The 12,380-nt window shown below is 41.1% G+C and overlaps 1 long non-coding RNA gene across 2 annotated transcripts; it reads right to left on the bottom strand.

Moving 5' to 3' along the window:
• Nucleotides 1-3,110: 3,110 nt before the first annotated feature.
• Nucleotides 3,111-3,928, bottom strand: LOC123057410 (uncharacterized). Of its 2 annotated transcripts, none has more exons than XR_006426829.1 (2): nucleotides 3,623-3,928; nucleotides 3,111-3,319 (listed from the first exon to the last, which is right to left on the bottom strand). It is a non-coding gene; the product is annotated as an uncharacterized lncRNA (long non-coding RNA). The 2 variants fall into 2 exon arrangements; XR_006426828.1 differs by having other exon boundaries at nucleotides 3,653-3,928.
• Nucleotides 3,929-12,380: the final 8,452 nt, after the last annotated feature.

The raw sequence follows: 12,380 nt of genomic DNA, 5'->3' as shown, positions 1-12,380 counted from the left end.
CTAGTAATGTCAGATCAAGATTCCTTTTTTCGAACTTTGGATGAAAAATGTACCGATGCGATGGGACGCGGCTAATCTGCACCCGAGCTCATATGCTCCCGCATGAACAGTAAAATTGAAAAAAAATCAAAAAAATTCAAAAAATTCCAATTTTTTTTGAGAGAAACATTGACAAAAGTTCTAAGTGCCTGCAAACATTCGTCATGAAATCACATTCCTAGAAGGTGTGGCAAAAAAAACAAAAATAGTACTCTGAAAAAGCTACTTTCAAATGCATTTTGAAGCATTGAATTTGTTTTTTTTTTGCCACGCCTTACAGGAATGTGATTTCATGATGAATTTTTGCAGGCACTTAGAACTTTTGTCAATGTTTCTCTCAAAAAGAAATTGGAATTTTTTGAATTTTGTTCGATTTTTTTCGATTTTACTGTTCATGCGGGAGCATATGAGCTCGGGTGCAGAATGGACTTCTCGCGATGAGATGTCCATCGCTATAGTAATGTATTTCAGTGCCAAGTCATTGCCATGGCGAACCAGTGCAATTTTTTTGAGCAGTCAACAGGAGGCGATCGCCCACCTGAACTCATTTTTTGTATTAATAAAGACATTCGGATCAGTGATTACATAGCTCCGCGGAGCAGAGAGAGAAAGAGAGAGAGAGAGAGAGGGAGAGCGAGAGAGAGAGAGGGAGAGCGAGAGAGAGAGAGGAGAGAGAGAGAAGGGGGAATCAGCTACAGATAGATTCGCACCACAGCAGTAACGGGGCATAGTCAACGCGGGAGGGGGGCCGGACCACCCACAATCGGAGGTGCTCCCGGACTGAATGCCGCAAGTCAAGATCGGAGCTCCGAATGTTATCGAACACCATCCGGTTCCGGGTCTTCCAGACGACCCAAAGGACACAACACATCGCCATGCTTAGAAGCGGACGAGCCCAGGAGGGGTGGCAGGCGGTGAAGGCACGCCAAACAAAATCGACGGGCATATTGCGGAGGCCGAGAACGCGCTCCCACATCGGATGCAAGCGGAGACACTCGAAGAACAGGTGCATGATCGTCTCAGCCCGGCCAGGGCAAAAGCGGCAGTCATCATGTTCGAGGAAGCCTATCCGACGCAGGAAGCCCTGCGTACGAGTGTTACCGTGTCGAAGAACCCAGACAAACACTTTGACTTTGGTGTGCCTTGGCCGCTTATACTTTTCGAATTACACCCTTGGATTATGATCTTCAACATCACTACCATAATAACTTTCTTCCATTTATCCTCTTCAATCAATCTTGCTAAGGCAAGGGGTACGAACCAAAGCTACATGTGGGACATGTCGGCACATAACAGAAAAACCTAAACCCGCATGAGCCAGTGCAGACAAAACTAATTATGTTTATAACATTCAACAAGATCCTAGTTACACGACACATAACTAAATGTGCCACTTATACTTTTCAAATTGTGGAACACCATGAGATTAGGATCTTCTTCAACATCAGCACCATATATGACATTCTTCTCATTGTCCTCTTGGGGCAAGGGGCACAGACGTGATGCATGTGCACATGTCGGCCCATAACAAGCAAAGGTATACATGGCCAAAACGAGATGCCTCCACAGACACACGTACTGATCAGTCGTGTCCTCGTCAGTTCAGTTCGTACGTTGTGACAAGCTCTCAATTATCATTTACGACTAGGCCTGGGCATGCATGCCATGACAAACACTTCACTTCAGAAGAATAGGCCTGTCTCAAGTCTCCGTCAAATAGTATACATCGTCCTCCTCAGAAGAATACCAGTATGCGTCGACTGTGTGCATGCTTGCTCGATATTCGCCTCCTGGACCTACCACAACAGTGCTGCTGCTGCATGAGGGGGCAAACCTCTCGTGTGGTAAGAAAATTTGGCTGCTAGTTTGGTTGTTGGAGTATGACTATTTGCATTGATACTTTGAATACTGAAACTAAGAGAATATATATATATATATATATATGGCAAACTAAGAGAATATATATATATATATATATATATATATATATATATATATATATATATATATATATATATATATATATAGGGCTCCTCTTTTATACTCCCAGGAGTACATACTCCCACTCCCTAATGGGTCTTTGGGTTGGATATCCAGTAGCTAACAAACCAACCGATAAGAAAAGGAAGCGATGCATGCAATAGTCGCAGTGTGCATGCATGGGCTTGATCCTATAATTAAGCAACGATATTTGTGGAACAGGAAGTTTGTTTAGGTTGCAGGCCACATGCTCCACGTAGTATATAGAAGTACATGTCCTCCACTTGAAGGTACGTAGCTAGCTATTGTATACATGTGGTATATATACATAGCATTTTATTATATTGCTGCTGTAATATTTTTTGGAAGTCATATAGTCCTTCCGTCCCAAAATAAGTGTCTCACTTTATATTAGCTCTAGTACAAATTTGTACTATGCTCAAGACACTTATTTTGGGACGGAGGGAGTAATATAAGTTTAACAAATTGTGTCATTTTGATTTTAAGATTTAGTATATACTCCTCTTTGGAACGAAGTATATACCACATATTTACCACAGACCACTTCTGGCCCTTCGAGAGTATATACCACTTCTTTTCATATGGTGTATATACTATATATTTTGAAATGAACTACATACCATTTTTTGTGATGGAGTATACCTTTTTTTACACTGCTTAGAGTAGCGGGCGCTTTGTTTACTGCTCTTCTTAGTAATGTAATGCTACCATCAAAAGTAGTGCATATAAGGTACTAATTTCAGGTACATAGATTGTACCGACTCTTCTCTGTATAAATTCACGGCAAGTAACATACTGTTGAAATCAAAAAGATAGTTTTTTAATGTGTGAGTATATATACTATTTTTCTGGTTCAGTATATACTACATTTTTTTACGAAATATGCATTTTTGTGAGTCGGTAAATATTACTTTTGTTAGTCAGTATATACTTCATTTTTACTTTTAGTGCATACCAAAATAGTTGTGTCGAGTTATAGCTGATGGGTATATACTACTACAAAAGGAGTATATAGTTTCTTAAGGAAATACATGAATTAAAAGGAGTCTAATCCACGAAGAAGTGTACAATTCAATTCCAAGCATCTAGATCTGGTGTCCATAGTATGTGGCTCATAGACAGAAAATAAAGAAACACTGTCGAAGCAACACGATTGTGGTCGTCGACGTCCATGAGAGAAGTTGCAGTAATCCATGCGACGGGAGGCGTCATCGCCACCAGTATGCCACGTCAACATTCGGAAGACGCACGCTGGTTGGCCGGCCGGTGTTCGATGCATCTATCAAAACCGAGGTAGATCGAATCAGCCGCAACAGATGATGTCTTGTATGATGAGATTAGAATTCCAGCTCAAGTATGCAACATGTCAAGTTCAGAGGTAACACAGAAGTGGAATCCCAATAAAAAATAAAAAAATCCAAGTGCAAAGGATGCACGTACGTGCATCAGATGTGGTAATGTGGATGTATGTGCATCCACATGCATCCGTCCATCAGAAGAAAGCAAAATACATGAGCGCTTCTTATAGAGATACGGTGATCATATCCTGGTATATGCAATATAAAATTGATGGAAACCTCACCCGCAAAAAAAATAAAAAATTGATGGAAACCTTAGCTGTACTTAGCCAGCGCCAATTCGCCATGGATCGCTTGCCACCGATTGAGATGTCAGAGGAAACAACCGGCTCGCTTCCGCCGGATGGAATCAACGATCAGCTCACTTACCAATACGATAAAATCCTTTGCGCGTTCATAGCAGATGAGTCGCATGCTGCCCCGCTTGTGAATCAAATCACCAGAAGATCATAAACGTGTGTGAAGCTGCCGGAGAGCCCATGCCTGGGTGAGCGCCCACGTCGGGCGAGTCAGCCTAACTAGCTATTAATGGTAACTAAATTCCCTACTAAAACGGAAGTTGTTTCCAGATCCATGCGGAGGGGTTAGATGGAATAGTAATACTTTAATTAAATTAAATTATTAAATAATAGCTAGATGCTTAGATGGACACAGAACGATTGCTCGCTAGTACGTGTGTGTGTGGAGTTCGAAGGTGAGAGTATGTACTCCTAGGAGTATCAACCCATTTTCATATATATATATATATATATATATATATATATATATATATATATATATATATATATATATATATATATTATGTTGCATCCATGCTATACATATGGAGAATCTTGCTCTTCACTGTATAACATGTTTCTGTTGCCATTCTAAATAACATGGAGAGCTAAGAGTAGGTTGCCAACCAGCACTCTACATGCCTTAGTTGTGTCAAGTAATTAAGATGCTTGCAAGGAAATGTTAGCAAAGGGTTAATTCTTGTTTGTTTAATATATGATGCATATTTTCGTTAAGAATGGAAGAAAACATTATGTGAACGCATCACGTACATATTATAGCCTACTTATTCATTTCTCATCAAATTGACTTATTCAAATACGCTTATTTTTTGTATATGTTTAAATAACAATTAGAGGGAGTATGTTATTTTTTCAGGTGTAATGGGTTTTCTTTACAGCAAAGTAGTCGATTTTCACTAGCTTTCACAACTCAATGCAGCAATTGCAAACATGGTCTGAGATTTGTTTTTCTTAAATGGGGATTCGTTGCATGCATACTCTCCTCTTTCCGGCTTATAGGGTTTAAATTTGAAATACTATCAACCAAGGCAGATGATGAGTGAAGAAATGTATCTCGTAGTTTACAAAATTACTCAAATTTTAATCTCCATTAATTACTATATATATATATATATATATATATATATATATATATATATATATATATATATATATTAGCACATGGATACCCGCTCAGGCTCTAGTTAGTTACGGAGGAGAAGAAACGCGCATACATAGGAGCTGGCCACCGGGGCTATGGAGCTGGCTGCCTAGCTAGCTAAAGCTTAAGGCTGAGATGAAGCTCCTGCTGCTGCCGCCGCTCTTCGTCGTCAAGCGTCGCCAGGGTACGCTCCATAGCCCCGGTGGCCAGCGGCCCGGCGTTCCAGAATCCAGATGCGGACACCCTTGTCTTTCCTGTGCTTGTTCTGGTGGCCGCCCCTCAGCGCCTGCGACTTGGGGAACTTCTTCTCGCAGAAGAGGCACGAGAAACGCTTCGAGCGGGCGGCAGAGCTCGAAACAGCATCCCCTGCTGCTGCTGGTAACGGAGGTGGCATGGGGGTCAGCGCCAGAGACAGGTCTAGGGAAAATGGGCGAGCCTGAGCCTCCATTAATCTGCCGAAGAAGCTTGGGAAGCTTGGCTACACAGCACGCTTTCACTCTCTATCGTAGACATAGCGACCTGAGCTGATCAGTGCGGCGATGGAGGCTTATGGCCAGCTGGTTGCAGATGGTGGCCATGACCCATGGGTACTGCTGAAGCGAGGCAGGAAAGCAAGCATGCCACTAAATATGAGAGCCGCACAAGTTATTGCGCGTGGCACTCCCCGTGAGCCATGGCCAGCGACGGAGGAACACGTAGCAGGTACGGACGACAGGGCGAGGCGAGGATCCATTGGTGAACATGGATCGATCGTGGCTACAGATGTTCCAGTACCGCTGCAACAGTTTGGCAGTGACCCTTGTCGAGCATGCGTGATGCATGCATGCCATCTTCTGTCCTGCTGCGTGCATGATGGTTCAAGGAGTATCTGCTGCATACAGTCATGGACTCATGGCCTCATTACTGATGGCGGGCAGCTCGAGTCACTGCACTAGTTGATGGATGCATGCGTGAATGGAAATCCTACCGCTTCCTATAGCTAGCTGGCGTCCAACCACCGACGAACACTCGTACGTACTACGACGACGACAGGCATCGTGGTTGCCGGTATATATCCTTGTGGATCATCATGCGTTATTGACCCAGCGATATATATTCTTCTCTAGGAACCTCATCTCATCTGAACTGTGTGTGTTTACAGTAGCCAAAAATAGTTTGCGTGTGAGGAGCAAGCAAACACCAGACGTGCAGCGTGAGCAGCACAACTGCTGAAGCCTAGACATGGCGAGAAGAGGCCCGACGGCGCCATCGATCAATCATGTCATCGTCGTCGTCGATTTACGCTCATCGAGATCATCAGGGCCCGGGTGTCTCGGCATTGCCATCACATACTTCACTTCACTGTTTTGATAAAGAGCATTTTTATTGACACAAAATGTAGCATCAAATGGATACAAAACACAATGAACATGGTTCAGCTTTTGCATAATTAAGATACGCACAACAAAACCAAAACAAACTGAAAGAAAATAAAAAAGCGACATATCAACAATACTAGGATCATATAGGACCGATGGTATGCCTATCTCAAGGGAGTTGGTGCGCCAATCCGAAGATTATACTGCCACCTATGCTGGGTGAAGACCTCCCTGGCCACCCGCTCCAACCACGTACACACCGCTTTAATTAGCGGTTGATACTCCATTCGGTGTAGCCTAGACCACATACGAAACGATTGCGTACCACAGAAAATAACCTGCAAAGGAGAGATATCTTTGCCCTTGAAAACAAAAACATTTCTACATAACGAGAGTGCCCATAATAAAGCATATGCTCCCACACTTCACTTCACTTGGGGCGCAGGTATCTGCTTGCTTTAATTTTTTGGCTCAGGCGTGTGTCAGGGCCGGTCTTCTTCACGGGCTCAGTTCAGTTCAACAGTTCATCCACTGTATACTACTCTTGGAGGACATCGACGCACACTTTACTTGCAGAAGGAGCATCAGGATGAGATCGAAATAACAATCCGGGTCATTGTTGTTAAACATTATATTGTACACGCACGCTTTCTTATTTTATTTTATTCTATTTCTTTTGTGACAAGGACCTCAAGATATATTGAAACCAAATAGTGGTACAAAGAACCCCAACAAACAAGAAAATTACAACCAACCCCTTGGGGATCCAGCCCAACTGTTCTTCCACTGCGGGCCGCCGGCGCACCGCCGCTACCGCTCCCACCACTCTCACATAGAGTCGACGTGACATTGAAATCTGCAGCCGGAGTGCCATCAGGGAACCCTACCCTACTGTCTGTAAACAATGATGAAGCGTCTCAACCCTCCAGAGAAGAGCCTGCAGGATTATATTGATGATCGAGAGAGAGAGAGATCCTCTCGCACGTATGTTATAGAGACAATCGTTTTACAGAAGAACAGATAGAAACTTAAAAGGATTCCAACTCTATCTATCTCTATGACTCGTACGTGAAGAGAGAAGAGGGGTGCGCGTTAGATAGATCTTGTCTACATCATCTCATCGTTCTTATTGCATTACTCCATTTTTTTCATGAACTTAATACACTAGAAGCATGCTGGATAGACGCATGTTAGAACAAATAGAAACTTAAAAGGATTCCAACTCTATCTATCTCTATATAGATGTCTACATCATGTCATCGTTCTTATTGCATTACTCCGTTTTTTCATGAACTTAATACACTAGACACATGCTGGATAGCGGTCGATGTGTGGAGTAATTAATAGTAGTAGATGAAGGCAGGAGTCAGTCTACTAATCTTGGACGTGATGCCTATGTAATGATCAGTGCTTGGATATCGTCATGAGTTCTATCTCTACATAGATAGATATTGTCTACATCATGTCATCGTTCTTAGTGCATTACTCTGTTTTTTCATGAACTTAATACACTAGATGCATGCTGGATAGCGGTCGATGTGTGAAGTAATAGTAGTAGATGCAGGCAGGAGTCGGTCTACTAATCTTGGACGTGATGCCTACGTAACGATCATTGCTTGGATATCGTCATGAGTATTTCAAGTTTTATCAATTGCCCAACAGTAATTTGTTCACCCACCGTTTCTTATTTTTCTCTAGAGAAGCCACTAGTGAAACCTACGGCCCCCAGGTCTCTTTCTCATATTATTTGCCTTTGCGATCTACTTTTTCCTTGCATTTATTTTCAAATCTATTAAACCAAAAACCCCAAAAAAATTGCTGCAATTTATCCTTATTTATTTTATTCGGTGTTCGATCTATCAATCTACTACAAATTTATCTCACGTCCGTTTGCCTATCTTGAGGCGCCGTACCCCAGAAGGGATTGACAATCCCTTTAACACTTTGGGTTGCGAGAAATTGTTATTTGTGTGCAGGTGCAGTTTACGTTGTGTTGCTTGGTTCTCCTAGTGGTTCGATAACCTTGGTTTCACATCTGAGAAAAGTACCTACCGCCGCTGTGCTGCATCATCCCTTCCTCTTTGGGGAAATACTAACGTAGCTTCAAGCGACATCAAAAGAAATTTCTGGCGCCGTTGCCGGGGAGGATCTTCAACATATACCAGGTTCCTAATCATAAATCTCATTTCCTTGAAATTTACATTATTTGCCATTTGCCTCTTGTTTTCCTCTCCCCCACTTCACAAAAATTTGCCGTTTTATTCGCCCCTTTTCCGTTCGCCGTTTTCTTGTCTGGTCTATTCTTTGCTTGCAATCATGAGTGATTTCGGTATAACACCAACAGATGATGGCCTAACTCCAAAGATTGGATGTACGGGCAATCTGGATGCTAAAACTTTTATTTTGGGGCAAGGGAACATTATGGGAAAAGAACGTATCCAAGAATTTTTCTATTGTGTCAGGAATCTAAGTCTTGATGATGCCCCTATACTTAAAACTACTAGATCTTATGCGGATGCTATTTCAGCACTAGTTCTGAAACTTGAAAGTAAATTTATTCCTACCCATCCTACTTTGCAAAGATTGTTTTTTGAACTTCCTGTTATAAAGAGTCCTAGGGCTAAAAGTTGGCTACCCTTGTTCTTATGAATGAATTTGATTACATAATACGGGAAGCTAGGGAAATCTTTGATTTTTATTGTATGAATCATGAAAAACCTGTGATAGATGAAATTCTTTACAATAGTGACTATGCTTTAAGACATTTGCTTGGGGATAATAAAAATCTTTGATGAGAAGCTTAAAAAGGAAGTCCCCATTTTAGATATAATCCAACAAGTTTTCAATAATGTTAATCAACATTACTCTTGGATTATTGCGGTAAAACAAAAAGGTTATGATAAACATCAACTTAGGAACGCTAAGGTTTCTATACATAATATGATTTATGTTGTGTTTACAAAACCCCATGATGAAAACACCTCTAAGAAGGTTAAGAAGAAGGATGACAAAATTTAGATCCTTGCTTTATGCCTAGCTAAGGGCGTAAAACTATATCGCTTGTTGGGAGGCAACCCAATGAATAAAATTTATGTTTGCTTTTTTCTTCCTATTTTTGAGTGTTAACACAATTATGCTACTGTTATGATTATTTTTTTATGTTTTAATTAGTGTTTATGCCAAGTAAAGGCTTTAGGATCTTCTTGGGTGATAGTTGTTTGATCTTGCTGAAAAAACAGAAACTTTTGCGCTCGCGAAAATAATTTTCATTTTTAACCAGAGAGCGATAAAATACTCATTCCACCTACGGTAGATCAATACACAAATTTCTCAGGTCATCCTAATTTTGCAGAATTTTGGGAGTTGTAGAAGTATTCCAAATAGTCAGTTTTCTACATACTGTTCTGTTTTGACAGATTCTGTTTATTTTGCGTTGTGTGCTTACTTTGATGGCTCTATGGTTTTCTTTGGTGAGTTTTTTCCATAGAAAATTTGGAATAAAGTAGATATAATGTAATAACAAAATATGAATTGGTTTGATACAACACTTATAGTAGTGATTTACTTTCTTATACTAATGAATCTCATGAAGGTTTTGTTGAGTTTTGTGTGATTGAAGTTTTCAAGTTTTGGGTTATCTTATGATGGATGAAGGAATAAGGAGTAGAAGAGCCTAAGCTTGGGGATGCACTGACATCCCAAGCTATTATCCAAAAGTGAGCGACCAACTAAGCTTGGGGATGCCCCCGAGTGGCATCCCCTCTTTGTTCTAACGACCATTGTTATTTTACTCGAAGCTATATTTTTATTTGTCACATACTAACGGTAACTTACAAATCATTATCCAACTTGCAACACATAGCAAAGATGGGCATGGATGCAACTTACTTGTAACTTACTTGTTATTCTTGTTTGACATGTGTGTTTGGTTCTTGTCAGAACTAAGGAATTTTTTTGTTAGCACTGAGGATATTCTTTGTATGACATTGTGATGCTATATATATATATATTTTTGTAGTGATTGGCATTACATCACTTGCCATGTGTGTTTGATTCTTGTCATAATAACCTATACTTGTCATTATTTTGAAGTTCCAGCCATGACTAGCTGGAACAGCGACTACCAGTCCTCGTGCAACTTCGCGGCCTATGATGAAGTTGACAAAGGCGAAACGAGCACCAATGCGAGGGCACTGCATGCTCTATGACTATTCTGATAATAATACCAGAATAACTATTCTGATAACACTTTCGGACTCATGCTCAACGCGAGGGCACTGCACTTTCTTTAGCAAGAGCACTGCATTACAGAGACTAGTGAACTTCATGTCGTAAAAAACTGTATGCAGTGTTTTTTCGGTACTGTTTTTGCTCTAGTTTTTTAACCGTTTATCGGAACGAGGCGTATGATATATCGTTGGAAAGCTATGGATTAGGCGCAACTTCTTCATGTTGAACACATTTCGAGATTCCTCACGGTTTATAGAGCAGTTTTGAAAATGGTGCGGCCCATGACGAGTGGCAGCGAGCATTTTTTCACGTTTTTTTCTAAACTGCTCGTCGGAATGAAGCAAACGATGCACCGTTGGATAGATATCGTCGAGGCGCATCTTTTGCATAACTATTTTTTCTCTAATTCATTACGGTTTAATAGCAGTTTCAAATTTACTAACTCGCGGAATTCTATTTTTCAAAAAAATCAAATTTTCGATACTGTTTTCGCTCCAGTTTCCTAACCGTTTGTCGAAACAAGGTGTGTAATATACCGTTGAAAAGCTATGGGCGAGGCGTAACTTTCATATGTTGAAATGTTTTTGAGATTCCTTCTGGTTTTAAGTTAATTTTGAAAATCGTGCGGCGAACGACGAGTGGCAGCAGCCATTTTTCGCGAAATTTTCACAAACCGTTGGTCGAAATAACTCAAATTATATGTTGTCGGAAAGATATCAATGAGGGGCAACTTTTTCATGTAGAACACTTCCACTAATTCCTTATGGTTTAAGAGCAGTTTTGATTTTACAAAAATGCGGACACTCTGTATTTTGCGACACCCAAATCGTCGTGTGCACTGCATCAGACAAACGAGCAGTGGCGGCACTAGGGGTATGCTCCTGTATTCATAGGAATACCCAAGATTTTGATGCAAAAAAATTTATATGTATACATATTCACATGTCAGCCAGAGGCCCAGAGGCCAGAGCCCACGCCTCTCGCCCTCTCCTCGACTCCTCGTACGCACGTCCAGTCGCCCGACTCATGCGAGTAACCAGACACGGTCGCCCTGTGTCTGCGGTCTGTCCCTCTCGGCCTCTCCCTCTCGCCCAGTTCTCTTCAATGAACTATGTGAAGAATAAGCTAAGGAGCAAAATGGGTGATGATATGATTACATAAGCAATTGTTTGGTTACATTTGTTGAGAGAGAATTCTTCAATCAAGTAAAGGATGAGGATGTCATCAATCGTTTCAAGAAAGGCAACCGCAAAGTTATATTGTAAGGTCGGGTATCAATCATATCATCATTTTATCAATCAAAAGGTACTTTTGTATCCATGTTTTTTTATAATTATTATGGTTTGACACATCCAAAAAAATTCTATTGCCATTATGGCGTACTATTTTGTTCATATATTGCAATATCCGCACTATTTGGTTCAGATATTGAAATTCTCATACTATTTGGTCATATATTGCACTTAGAGTAAAAAAAATTGGGTGAATACCCAACCAGCAATTCCTGGCGCCGCCACTGCAAACGAGTGCACTGCTTTAGACTGAAAACCGCACTGCATCTGACAGACTGAAAATTGTCATGCGTACGCGATGGACGAAGTGCACTGCTTGAGACAGATGGGTGCACTGCTTCAAACCGAAACCGCACTGCATCAAAACGGACTGAAAATCATCGTGTGTACGCGACAACGAAGTGCACTGCATCAGATGGATCAGTGCACTACTTCAGACCGAAACCGCACTGCATCAAACGGAGTGAAAATCATCGTGTGTACGCGAAAACGAAGTGCACTGCAACTCCCAATGCAATTTTAGATGCAATTTTACTTTCGTGTGCACTGCAATAAGGGAACCACAAACTTTTTAACAATGAATTACAATAATTATGAAAAATGTACTTCTTCAGTTCACCGAGCGCACTGCTTTTTACAAAGAAAAGATTTTACAAACGGAG

The sequence above is a fragment of the Triticum aestivum genome, chromosome 3A (assembly GCF_018294505.1).
Source record: "Triticum aestivum cultivar Chinese Spring chromosome 3A, IWGSC CS RefSeq v2.1, whole genome shotgun sequence".
Lineage (NCBI taxonomy): Eukaryota > Viridiplantae > Streptophyta > Magnoliopsida > Poales > Poaceae > Triticum > Triticum aestivum.
The sequence above is the reverse complement of the archived record's forward strand: the minus strand, read 5'-3'. Positions and strand labels throughout refer to the sequence as shown.